The sequence below is a fragment of the Hemicordylus capensis genome, chromosome 3 (assembly GCF_027244095.1).
Source record: "Hemicordylus capensis ecotype Gifberg chromosome 3, rHemCap1.1.pri, whole genome shotgun sequence".
Taxonomy (NCBI): domain Eukaryota; kingdom Metazoa; phylum Chordata; class Lepidosauria; order Squamata; family Cordylidae; genus Hemicordylus; species Hemicordylus capensis.
In genome coordinates this window covers 62,810,678-62,823,286 of record NC_069659.1, presented here as the reverse complement: position 1 = coordinate 62,823,286, position 12,609 = coordinate 62,810,678, and positions in this window count along the sequence as shown.

The following is a 12,609-nucleotide window of genomic DNA, read 5'->3' as shown; positions in this document are numbered from 1 at the left end:
AGAAGCGAAGGGATACTCACCACTGCTCTACTAGGTGTAGGTAGGTTGAAGGGGTTCCTATTCTAAGAATAAGTCAAGGAAGTTGTCCCAGATTTCAGACCATTTATCCAATTTATCTACTTTTAAGAGGGCCCATTTTTCATGTGTCACTAGCTCAAGCAGATCCTTCACCCAGTCCTCACACCTAGGTTACTGCCTCAAAATTAGCCTCTTGGCTACCAGCAGGTTCTGCCATAGCCATTGTTTAGAACTCGGTTTTAGTCCCTAGTCACAAGGGATAAACCCCAACACAGCATGCAGGTCCTTCAGTACAAGGGATGAGTCCAGTACTAGGTTAATTCGCATAATAACCTCCCTCCCGAAGCCTTGCACTATGGAACAGTCACAGAACAGGTGTGTTACATAGGCATGAGAATTACTGCATTTCCAGCTGTTACTATTTGAGGCCATTTTCAATCGTTTAATATCTAGAGGGGTCCAGTAGGCCCTAAAAATAATCTTCTGTTGGATTAGAGGCAATTTAAGATTCATTGAACTGCAATTAACACTACCTAAAATATCTTGCCATTGTACTGGTGACACTTTATCCATAAGTTCTAGGTTCTATTTGTCCCTAAGTATATCTAGTCCAGGGTCTAAGACCCCATACACACAGGCATAGAGGTACAGTGTTTATTCAGTTTTGGAAGATCGGACATCTTAATGGCATGCACTAGTATAGCCTGGGGCCTCCAGGGCGTCCGTGCCGAATTGAGCAGATATGCTATGTTTCAGTTGCATATACTGCCAGGCAAATGGAACTCCTCTTGTAAGAGTGCGAAGGGTTTTTAGTTATCTTCTTCATTTATTAGCTGTGATAACCAGCTGATTCCTTTTTCTACCCAATGTTTCCATAAAATTGGCTGTTTGCCTATCAGTACATGCAGGTTTCCCCACAGTGTCATATCCATGTGGGCATAGGGATCACACTTTCGTTGTCTTGCCAGTTCTTTCCAGGCATGTTGGGCTGCTAGTACTGTTGGGGATTGGTAATGGGGGTGTTTAAGATATCTGGAGCCCAGTGCTTCCCAGTCTTCTAAGGGTTTCAGTTCCACTAACTCCACTTGAGCCCATTCTGGCCTTTTCCCTTCCATGCTGGTTCGCCAATGTTTAGCTTGTGCAATTAAAAACATGTTATGATGTAATCTAAGATTCACTAGGTTGAAGCCCCCTTTGTCTGCAGCTAGTTTATTGTAGGCAATCCGAGGCCTGTTATTTCCCCAGAAATATGTCCTCACAGCAATGTCGATTTCTCTGAAGTATCTTTGTGGGATAAGCAGTGGGAGCCCCCTTAAAATATAAATACATTTGGGCATAATATTCATCTTTAAAATGTTTATCTTGCCCCACAAACTCAGTGGAAGGTCCACCTAGCAGAGGAAATCATTCTTAATCTGTATGAGTAGTTTATCTAAATTAGTCCTGGCTACCAGATTGGGTTGTTTGGTAATCAGAATTCCTAGGTATTTCAGGGAGGCTGTTTTCCATGTAAAGGGCCAGGGCATGTCCTTATTGGAGAGAGGTAATTTCCCTATGGACATAGCCTCAGATTTGCGCCAATTAATGTAGTATCCGGATAGGTTCCCAAACTAGTGTAGTCGTTCCAAAAGTTTAGGGATGGATTCCAGTGCTTTAGTCAAAAACAGGAGGGTATCTTCAGCATATAGCATAATTTTATGTTCTTGTCCATCTACCTCGATCCCCTTAATATTAAAAAAAAAAAAACACAACCCAATGCTTGTGAACCCCCCGAATGGGTTAGGGGGGGGAGTTTGGTCCAAGGTCAGACCAACCAGGAGGTGGTTCAGTTTGACGTTGAAACTGGTTTGACACCAAACATGTTTGATGTCAAACCTATTTGCACCACTCTAGGTGGTAGTTGCCACCTATTGGACACTACCATCCTACCCACTCTGGTTCCCCCTGACCCTTTAATTTTCCCCCAAATCAATTTGAATTTGGATCTAATCTAATCTAATTCGAATTAAATCTGGGCTGTTTCAAAAGGGCAAGATTCAAGGTCAAATTGAATCACAAAAAAGGATTCGTGTGCCTCTCTACACAAATACACAAGAATTTAGGGTTGCTCAGTGCAGCATTAATGTGTCCAACATACTAACATTGCACCAACACCCTGAAGAAGACAGGACACACATATATAGAATTAACAATGGCCACACTAAACTCAATACAAACTTGAAGTGGAGTAACAACTGAACTTACTAACAAGAGTGTGGGCACTCCTCCCTGGTGGAGTGCAACCTCCTAGAGAGGGCTGCCTCTCAGGCATGGGAGTTGCCAGCAGTCTAACTTCTGGCCTCTTCCCAACCACACAGTATCCTGTGCTGAGGGAGGGTTACATGAATCACCACCCCCAAGCCACAAAGCTCCAAGTGGGTCACTCAAGCAACTCCAAAAGGGGTTGCATTCCCAAACCCCTGGGTCTGAGTGGTTGTTCCATGGATCCCCTCTTCATCATAATGGTGCCTTTGGCTGAACACCAATAGACAATTTGTCCGGCGAGGCAGGCTGTCCTTACCCCTGAGGACAAGTGGTGAGGGGGCCAGAGGAGACAGGGATGTGTGGCAGCTGGGGAGAAGTGGAGGAAAGGCAGCCAACAGGCAGGGACTTGGCTCCAGCATAGAAGGGGCAGAGCCCTGAAAAAGCCAAAGGGGAGGCGTGCGAGGATAAAGGGGTCTGAGCAGGAGGAGGGAGAGAGACATTGGCAGCAACTGTAAAGGGTAGACAGTTACAGGGAATAAAGATGGCCCTGTAATAAAGAATAAATGGCCCTGTAATTGGGGGCGGGCAATGCATGGCCTGTGAGGAGGCATATGAGGAGCTGAGCAGTGATGAGAGGCTGGCTGGTGGTGAGTGTCAGGGCCCCCTAGAGAGGGGCAGTCACAAGGAGCAAACAGTCTGAGATGGAGGAAGCACATGGTGACGCTCAACCCCCTCCCTTCTGTGAGGCCAGCCCCGGTAAGCCTAACCAGGCTTGGTAAAGTGGACAGGGACGTGTAGCCGGATACAATTCTACCTACCCAAGCCTGCACTCACCTGCCAGTGTGACAGGCTATCCTATTTAAAGCACTCCCCAGTAATGAATAGCCCAAAGAGACTCAGTGGGAAGTAAGCAAAAAAGTCTCCATGCAGGCCAATCAGAACAAAATAATCCTTCTTGGTCCCTCATGGTGACCAGCAAAGAAAGCTGTAGATATGTGACACATATCTGTTATATACAGATATGTATATAGCTGGCATTCTGATTTCTAATACAATTTATTTACAACATTGGATAATTCTACTTAGAAATACCATGGTAATCCACCAGGCTAGATTTCTTAAGCAGATATTTGTACTGCCATTGGTGTGAATAACCATCTCAGCTGTTCCTTATGTCATAGGAACATAAGAAGCTGCCATATACTGCGTCAGACCATCTAGCTCAGTATTGTCTACACAGACTGGCAATGGCTTCTCCAAGGCTCTCAGGAATCCCTCTCAGCCCTATCTTGGAGATGCCAGGGAGGGAGCTTAGAACCTAGATGCAAATCCCAGAGTGGCTCCATCCCCTAAGGCGAATATCTTACAGTGCTCACACACCAAGTCTCCCATTCATATGCAAGCAGGACAGACCCTGCTTAACTAAGGGGACAATTAATGCTTGCTACCACAAGACCATCTCTCCTCTCTAATTCAAATGTCCAATTCAAACGGATTTAATTTTGCTTGGGAACAAATGTTATGGATGGGATGACTATTTTGAACATGCTGCTCAAAATATTACATGTGGCTGGACATGCAAAGTCTTGCAGAGGTCGAAGCTTGTATACAAAGACTACAAAGAGCAATGATGAAACTGAAATGCCCTCTTCCCAGGGGAGAAATCATTTCACTGAAGGGGTGAAACTGACAGGGATTCCACTCTTTTGGAAAGAGGAGTATCCTCACTTGCCAGTTGCCCTTTGCAGCCCTAGGGATGGAGGAGGAGCTCTGTGTGTCTATATGTACTCAAATGCCTTCCCCTTTCAAAAACAGAATTATTTGCACTCCATGGTTTGGGTCCCAGGCACTTAAGAGAGCACCTTATTTGTCACGAACACTGCCACCTATTAAGATCATCTGGAGATCATCTGGAGAGGTTCCGTTACGGTTGCCACCAGTTCATTTGGTGGCAGCTCGGGACTGGGCCTTCTCTGTGACTGCCCCAGGGCTTTGGAATACTCTCCCTGTCAAAATAAAAGATTTTATCTCTGATTGCTTTTTAAAAGACCCTCAAGACACACCTGTCTTCTCAGGCTTTTAACTGAAATTAATTTTAAACTGTTTAATTATTTTTATCCCTTGAAATTGTGTTCACTTTTTATTCTGTAAAATTGTTTCAATTGTGTTTATTCTGTTTTATATGTGTTGTGCTTTTCATTATGTACACTGCCTAAAGACACACATATCGAGTATATAAATATGATCAAAGAAAGAAAGAAAGAAAGGAAGGAAGGAAGGAAGGAAGGAAGGAAGGAAGGAAGGAAGGAAGGAAGGAAGGAAGGGGTTTCTCAAGATGGGCTATGCCCACCTTGATTTCTCACAGTAGTTCAATTAGGAGGAGAGTTGCATATCCCTGCTTCAAATGCTTGGCCCCCATCATTGTCAGCAATGTTAGTATACATCCAGATCAACTGGATGTCTGAAGATGGTTCAGAAGCAGGTGCAGAATATGATTGAGAAGTTGGTAGGAGCACCTTGGTATGCCAGTTTGGTGACCATTTTGCACCAGTTACACTGGATACCAGTTATCTTCTAATTCAAAGTGCTGGGTGTTGACTGTTAAAGCCCTCATGAGCTGGCACTGGGGTAACTGAAGGAAGGCCTGAACTTATATGAACCTGTCAGGGCATTAAATTCAGCTTCTCAACCCAGTTCTCTAGCTTTACACTGTCACAGTTTTATCTGGAAGGGATCAAAGACAGAGCTTTTGCTAGATTAACCTCTGAAGATTCTCCTCTTTTGTGAGGCTTCCATTTGCATTATTTAAATATTTGCTGGTTTTTAAAAAAATACTGCTCTCATTTAATAGCTTTTATAGCATTTTTATGGATTTGCTGCTGCTGTTTTTATGTTTTTAGAAGATGTATTTATAAGGTGTTTTATTGCTACTTTACAGTGGCATTTCCACTTTTTGTAAGCCACCTTGTATGGCCTTTGTTTCAAAAAAGATGGGCTATAAATCATTTCAATAAAAGAATAAAGGCATTTGGGATGGAGACATGATAATGTGCAGCATGTTCCTTAAGCTAGAGAATGGCATGCAAACAGAGGCGTAACTATAGGGGGGGCAGGGGGGCATGTGCCCCGGGCGCCGTCTTTTCTGGTCACGTGGGGGGCGACGGCATGACAAAAAAATTTTTTTTTTAATTTTTTAAAAAAAATTTTGTTAATACAAATGTTTCCTGCTCAGTGCAGCAGTGCTGCAGCAGTCAAGGGAGCATGTCGGCGCCCCCTCCCCCATGAGCGGTCCCTTCCGCGCCGCCCGCACCCCCCCCCCCATTGCTTTGCTGGCGCCTGGCGGCCAGTCAGTGGCCTGGCTTGGCGGCGGCGGCAGGCGCTTGTGAGGAAAAACCTAAGTATAATGTAGTATGTTGGGGGGGCGCGGGGGGCGCCATTTCAGTGCTTGCCCTGGGCGCCGTTTTCCCTAGTTACGCCTCTGCATGCAAAAGCTGCAAAGAGCACTGGATAAAGCTTCTCTCTGGCTTTGTAGGGAAACAAAGAAGCCCTATTACAGTAGGTTTGTCTGGACTGGGGTGGTAAGAACATATGATGAGCTGCTGTCCATAGCCTTTGCATGGGGATTATAAACACTGGCTGACATACTGCACAGGGATCTGTAAGTCTAAGAGAAGGGGGCATGCACTGCTCATGAGCCACTCTACAGCACACCCATGTTGCTTGAGGATGTGGGCCATTGCACAGTGAGAGTAGCATTGCAGCTGTGCTTACACAATCACTGTGTCACAGTGCTTCATATGCATGGAGGAGCCCCACCTCTGCAAGCAGTGTGGGCATGCTGTAGAGTAGTCCACCCCACAAGCAGCACGTTTGCCTCTCTCTTGGACCTACAGATCTCTGCACAGCAAATCAGCTGCTGAACATTCCTAGACCGACAGCTATATATGTAAGCACAGTGGAATGGAAGCTGTTTAGAAGCTTCACTGATATCTAAGACACTTGAGCCCGATTTAGGCATTATGTTGTACCTACCTACATAAAGATGTCTGTACTTTTGTACATGTTTCTGTGTTAATGACTGTACCTGTATTCATTTTAAAAGTGAACCTGGGTACAGGCTCCCTGAAATGTAGGATACAGGTAGGAAGCACACTGCTGTGAATAAATGTGCCTGCATACAGATTTGTAGCTGTGTTTACCATTCACAGGTTGTATAAACATAACATACGAATAAGGCTTTTGTGACGTTTCCTTGGGTATCCAACAACATGGGGCAGAACAGCAGCAAAATTTGGGACAATAAAGGGATACATTCCCCATATCCCTAGTTCTTAGGCCTGTTCCCCAAGGAAAATATTGGATGTGATCTGATCAAAAGCATTGGATTCAGGTCTTTAGACCCCTTTAAAATGCCAAGGTAGGAGTTGGAGTAGGATTTTCTGACCAGAAATCTGACTTTTAACCACGTCAGAAGTGGGTTTAGGGACACTTTGACACCAAGTCAGCTCTAGACCCAGTTTGTAAGCACTGCATCCACAAAATTGGGGCTTCAAGGCACCAAGGTAACCCCACACCCAGCAAGCACCCACTGGGCCAGTGGGTGCTTGCTGGGGTTTTAACTTGGGTCTCCACATCCTGATCTTGTGTAAAAACCAGGTGGGGAGTCTGCTTGGAGACCCTTTGTCTCTGAGTTTCTGGTTTTGTTTTGGTTTTTTTCTGATACCAGATCAAAGAGTTCAAATCTGATATAGTCTTCCCTATATCAGTTCAGAATTATATCTGATAGAATCCATTACTGGGGATATTGCACCAGATCCGATATTCAGGATCCAGTATTGCAGAGGCTTACTAGCTCTACCTGATCAGTAGTACTTATTGTCGATTTTTACTCTCAATAGGTAAAACAGCAGAGCATTAAGGAATGAACACACACACTATAGTTACAGAGTGCGTTGCAGAGGATGGTTTAGTTATTGCAGCTATTTAGAGAAAACACATGGAGATCCTTGTATAACTGAATACTAAATGTTTATTGGTTAAATACACTTAGATAGGAAAGACCTATATCTAATCTAAAGGACTACATAATGGATAGGTAAGGAGAGAGAAAGATGTTTCCATCTGCTCTCTAGGAGGAGCACAGAGTCTGTCCAGAGACAGATCTTGTGTAAGAGTAGGGACAGATAGGGAGACCCTTACTTACTGTCTCTACTCCCAATGCCCTTAGTGGTCATTAGAACAGTTGGTGCAAAATGTCGATGCACTGGAAGTCAATCTCCGACACTTACAGGATTGTAGGTATCAGCAATCCATTTTCTCTTTTATCATCTTGATGTCATGTACAAGGGTGTAATGATAGGGGGGCAGGCAGGGCACGTGCCCTGGGCGCCACCCCGGTGGGTCATGGGGGGGCGCGCCAAAAAGTGGCATCCCCCTGACCCCCCCTGGATCGCCCGCTGAGTGTGGCGGCGGGCCGCCCGCCAAGTGCGGCGGTGGCTGGTGGCTGGCGACAATTTGGCTGTAGCAGCCCAAGCGGTTGGGAAGTGATGCCAGGCCAGATGGCAGGCCTCGGTGTCACTCTGCTGCACTCCTCGGCAGGCGATCCGCCGCCGCTTGGGCTGCTACAGCCGAATCGCCGTCAGCCACCAGCCACCGCCGCACTCAGCGGGCGACCCGCCACCGCCCGCCACCGGCACCGCCGAATTGCCGCCACCGCCCACCACCGGCACCACCGAATCACCGCCACCGCCGGCGATATGCTGCCTGGGGCACCGGCGAAGGTATGTGGGGGCCTGGGGGGGGCGGGGGGGCGGGGGGGTGCAATTTCAGGGCCAGATCTTGCCCTGGGCGCCATTTCCCCCCGTTACGCCACTGGTCATGTAGTGTTGAACCTGAACTGGAGAGAGTTAAGCTCAAATACCTGCTCATTTATGAAGTTGAATGGGTAATCTTGGGTCAGTCAGTATCAGCTCAACTACCACTCAGTTGTAGTCCTTGTTTTCAGGACCAAATGCATGAAGACGAGCTTATATGCTGCCACTGAAGAAAGAGTGGAATACAAATGTGAACAGAAAGAAACTGTTTGTGTTCCAGAATATCTGTGAATATATATGTACATTATCTTAATATATATGTGTGAAAAACAATCACAGAATCCTAATGAACTTAGAAAAATCTTCACATTTTTAGCAGTAAACCAGCCATCTGTACAAAATGGCAAAACATGCCACTTCCCATAATATATTTTATCTTTTACATATTAACATATGTGAAAATGAATTTATTTTCCATGGGTTGTTCTGAGAGAACGTACTTATTTGTCATCCTCAATTCAATCATATTTACAGTAACTTGGGAAACTCTTAGAGAAAAGAAAGCTATGTCTTAAATATTAACAGCTTCCTTGCAGTTTTCTCCTGCAATGAATACATAAATAATAAATACTGTTAAGCAAGCAGATGACTGTCTTGCTATACACCCAAATGCAGTCCAGATATGCTTAACTAACATTTCAGACCACTTTCATGATTTTGACAGAACCATTTCACATTTTCAATAGAAATCAGCCCAGGTGTACTGCTAAGTATCCATTCAATAGAGAACTGCCATCAGTCACAGAATTCCTTGTCACGTGTCCCTGTATGATATATGGGTTTGCAATAATATATTTAGTGTGTTCACACAGTACATGCTTAGGTGTAAATCTTAGGTGCACACCTAAACACTAGGGGTGTGCACAGAACCGGCTGGCCCGGTTCGGTTCGAGTCCAGACTGGGCTTGAACCAGACCAGCCAAGTCTGGTCCAGCCCGCATCGAACCCTTCCCCAGTCCGGTCTGGGCCCAGTCACGTATGCAATTTTTTATTTTTATTTTAAATTTTTAAATAAATTTAAAGTACCTTTAGCCCCTTCAGGGGACTTTAAAAAAATTTTACAAAAAAAATTTCCCAAACATGTCCGGAGGCTTGGTTCTGGTCCGGACAGAACCAGGGTGGATGGGTGGGTTCGGTTCGATCCTGAACCCCTGAGCATCCAGACCGAACCTCCGGACTGCCGGACCAGTCCGCACATCCCTACTCAACACTGCAATGAGAAACGTGGCCCCCAGACAACCTACGTTTATCCCCCCCTCAAGAAACCTTGAGCTATACTTGCTAAACACATGGAGTTGACTTTATATATGATTACTGCTGCCAGGATTCTCTGTGCTGCCAATTGGGGATCACAGGCAATCCCGAATCTGGACAAATGGCTATTAAAGCTATGGGGATATGCCTCGATGGCTAAGATCACTGCTTATTTATGGAATTCCTCAGATGAAACATTTATGTTAACTTGAGAACCTTTCCTAAATTACAATTTAATACATGGTCAACATCCACACCCAAGATTTGAGGGGGGGGGGTTAGTACTGAGGGTTAGTTAATACATTATTTATATCTTTCTGTAATATCTGATGTGAAGGGGAGGGTTGGCAAAGGATGGTATTATTATTATTATTTCTTGTTTACACAGTCAGACAGGTGTTATTGACTGGTTTGTTTTATCCAGACATCGAGTCCGTCCCAAGGACCTGGGATGCCAGAATTTTATCATCAATACTGTTGGTTATTATAGATATCGTCGCAAAATATAGGCTGTTCCCAGTAAAGCTGCTTTTTGTAATTGGCTGATAGTGATTTCTGTGGCCCCTATGGTGTTGAGGTGCTCTTCAAGGTCTTTCGGGACTGCACCCAGGGCTCCAATTACCACTGGGATTATTTTGGTCTTTTTCTGCCACAGCCTTTCAATTTCAATTTGTAGATCTTTGTATTTGGTGATTTTTTTCTATTTCTTTTTCTTCTATTCTGCTATCCCCTGGTATTGCTATGTCGATTATTTTGACTTGTTTTTCTTTGTTCTCGACTATAGTTATATCTGGTGTATTGTGTGGCAGATGCTTGTCTGTTTTTAGTCGGAAGTCCCATAATATTTTTACATCTTCATTTTCTTCAACTTTTTCAATTTTATGGTCCCACCAATGTTTGGCTACAGGTAGCTTGTATTTTTTGCAGATGTTCCAGTGTATCATCCCTGCTACCTTGTCATGCCTTTGTTTGTAGTCAGTCTGTGTGATCTTCTTACAACAGCTGATCAGGTGGTCCACTGTTTCATCTGCTTCTTTACAAAGGCGGCACTTGCTGTTTGTTGTGGATTTTTTGACTTTTGCTCTTATTGCATTTGTTCTTAGTGCCTGTTCTTGTGCAGCCAGTATTAAACCCTCTGTTTCTTTCTTCATGTTGCCATTCTTAAGCCATTGCCAGGTCTTGGTGATGTCTGATTTTCCACTTATATTGTGCAAATATTGACCATGCAGGGGCTTATTTCTCCATCTTTCTGCTCGGTTCTTGACTTGTTCTTTCTTGTAGGCCTGCTTTGTTTCATTGGTGTTGAATAGTTTCACATTATTGACCATTTGAAGTGCATCTTCTTCACTGTCCTTGATATATTCTTCAAGGCCTCCTTTCTCCTCCTCTACTGTTTGATGGACTTGCAGCATTCCTCTTCCACCTGAGCTGTGAGGGAGGTAAAGCCTATCTACATCACTGCGGGGGTTCAGAGCCTGATTGATGGTCATGATTTTCCTGGTCTTACGATCTAGCGTCTCTAGCTCTGCCTGGGCCCAGTCTATTATTCCTGCAGTGTATCTGATAACAGGTATAGCCCAGGTGTTTATGGCTTATATGGTGTTCCTGCCATTGAGTTTGGACTTGAGGATTTTTCTAACTCTCCTGATGTATTAACTTCCAATTTTTCTTTTAACTTCAGTGTGTGCAATGTTATCAGCCTGGAGAATGCCCAAGTATTTGTAAGGTTCTTTCTCTTACAGGTTCTTGATGTTGCTTCCATTGGGCAGTTCTATTCCTTCTGTTTTTGTTATTTTTCCTCTGTTCATTATTAATGCAGCACACTTGTCTAGTCCAAACTCCATTGCTATATCGCTACTGAATATATGGACAGTGTTTAGCAGTGATTCAATTTCTGACTGGGACTTTCCATACAACTTCAGATCGTCCATGTACAGCAGATGGTTGATTTTACTGGATGTTTTAGATGTTTGGTATCCGAGGCCTGTTTTGTTTAGTATTTGTGAAAGTTCGGTCATGGCGATTACAAACAATAGAGGGGATAGTGAGTCCCCTTGGAAAATGCCTCTTCTAATGCTAACCTGTCCAAGTGTCACACCATTGATTGTTAACTGTGTACTCCACATGCTCATTGCTTTTTTAAAAATAAATATCTGAATGTTCTTGCTGACACCAGTTGTTTCTAAACATTTTAGTATCCATGTGTGAGGCAATGAATCGAAGGCTTTCTTGTAGTCAATCCATGCAACCCTTAGATTTGTTTTTCTTCTCTTGCAGTTTTCTAAAATCATTTTGTCAATCAGTAGCTGGTCTTTTGTGCCTCTGGTGTTCGGGCAATTTCCTTTCTGTTCAACTGGCAGCTGTTTGTTAGTTGATAAGTGTTGCATCACTTCATCTGCTATTATTCCAGTTAATAATTTGAACACGGTTGGCAGGCAGGTTATCAGTCTATAATTACTTGGAACTGCACCTTTTGCTGGGTCTTTCATGATGTGCTGAGTTTTCCCAGTTGTTAGCCATTGTTCAATATCACCGCCTTTCATAATGTGATTGAACTGTTTTGATAGTTGTTTATGAAGGCTTGTTAGGTGTTTAAGCCAGAAGCCATGCAGTTCATCGTCGCCTGGCGCAGTCCAATTTTTAATTTTCTTTGCTCTTTCACTTATTAATTCTGGTGTTATTATTAGATCTTGCATTGGTTGGTTACATTTTTTGACCTATTTCATCCAGCCTGCTTTTTTATTATAATCTATTGGATTGTTCCATAATTTCTGCCAGAATTGCACTGTTTCTTCTTTATTTGGTGTTTCTAGGTTTCTTGCAGTTTCTCCTTCTATGCTTTGATAGAAACGTCTCTGATTCGACTGGAATTGGAGATTCTGCCTGTGTTGTGTAATTCTGGCTTCATATCTGCTAATCTTCTTTGACACTGCTGTTATTTGGTGCTTTATTATTTCCAGGACTTCTCTAATTTTCCTTGAATCTAGGTGGTAGTTTTGGATCAGATACTGTTTGGTGTTTTCATTCTTCAGCTTCTTGTCTTTCTTATCTTTCAATTTACTAGCATCTGATTATTATTATTAGTAGTAGTATTTTGATTTTTATACCGCCCTTCCAAAGATGCCTCAGGGAGGTTTACACAGAGAAATAACAAATAAATAAGATGGATCCCTGTCCCCAAAGGGCTCACAATCTAAAAAGAAACATGATTGACACCAGC